We start from the raw sequence: 814 nt of genomic DNA, 5'->3' as shown, positions 1-814 counted from the left end.
GAAAGAAGCATAAGTTACTATTTATTCACACAGGAACGCCCACTGGGCACCATAGAGAGCAGCTCCAGCCCTCATTAAATGAAATGGGTCAGGTGTAATTCAAACAGACTCAGGCAAATATAACCTGCCACCAAAAAAGAAAAAAAATTCCCACCGTCCAGACCACAGGGAAACCGGACCAGCCTTGCTCTCGGTTTCCCTGGAGCAGAAAGGCCAGGCTGAAGGGCAGCAAGACACGAGAAAATCAGTTCCTCTTGAGCAGTCTCCTCCCTCCCCTCCCAGCTCTGGGTCCCCACCCACCCACCTCCTACCAGTCCCTACCCCCTCAGAGCTTGTTACCCGACATATCAGAATGACTCCCTGTGTGGCTGGAGTGTTGAGCTAGCGCACCCATGGAAAAGGGTTCAGTTCAGATTCCAGGCGAAGGCAACCAGGCACCTACTGTAAATCCAAACTTGGGGATTGCATCTCTTTTGCCACTTTCAGACACAAGCGGCACCCCCCCTCCTCCCTAATGGCTCTCCCCTCCTCTGGGAGGTGATTCGGATGTTGCAGGTGAGCCCCTGTCTGTCCTCACAGCAAAGCCAAAGCTAAAAGCAATGAGGGGAAGGAGAGGGGAGAACCTCTCCACTGACCCTCTGTGTCTCAGAGTCCAAAGCAAATGGAGTCCCGTGTCAGAGAGAAGTGTCCCCTAGGGGTGTTTTCTTGGGGTTCACATGGAAAACGCTGTTACGTGCCATCGAGTCAGTGCCAACTCATCGAGACCTCTATACAACGGAAGAACACAACACCGCCCAGACCTGCCCTGTCCTCC

This window comes from Echinops telfairi, unplaced genomic scaffold (assembly GCF_000313985.2).
Source record: "Echinops telfairi isolate 266 unplaced genomic scaffold, ASM31398v2 ScPeMD7_3;HRSCAF=10, whole genome shotgun sequence".
Lineage (NCBI taxonomy): Eukaryota > Metazoa > Chordata > Mammalia > Afrosoricida > Tenrecidae > Echinops > Echinops telfairi.
Note: the sequence above shows the minus strand (reverse complement) of the source record.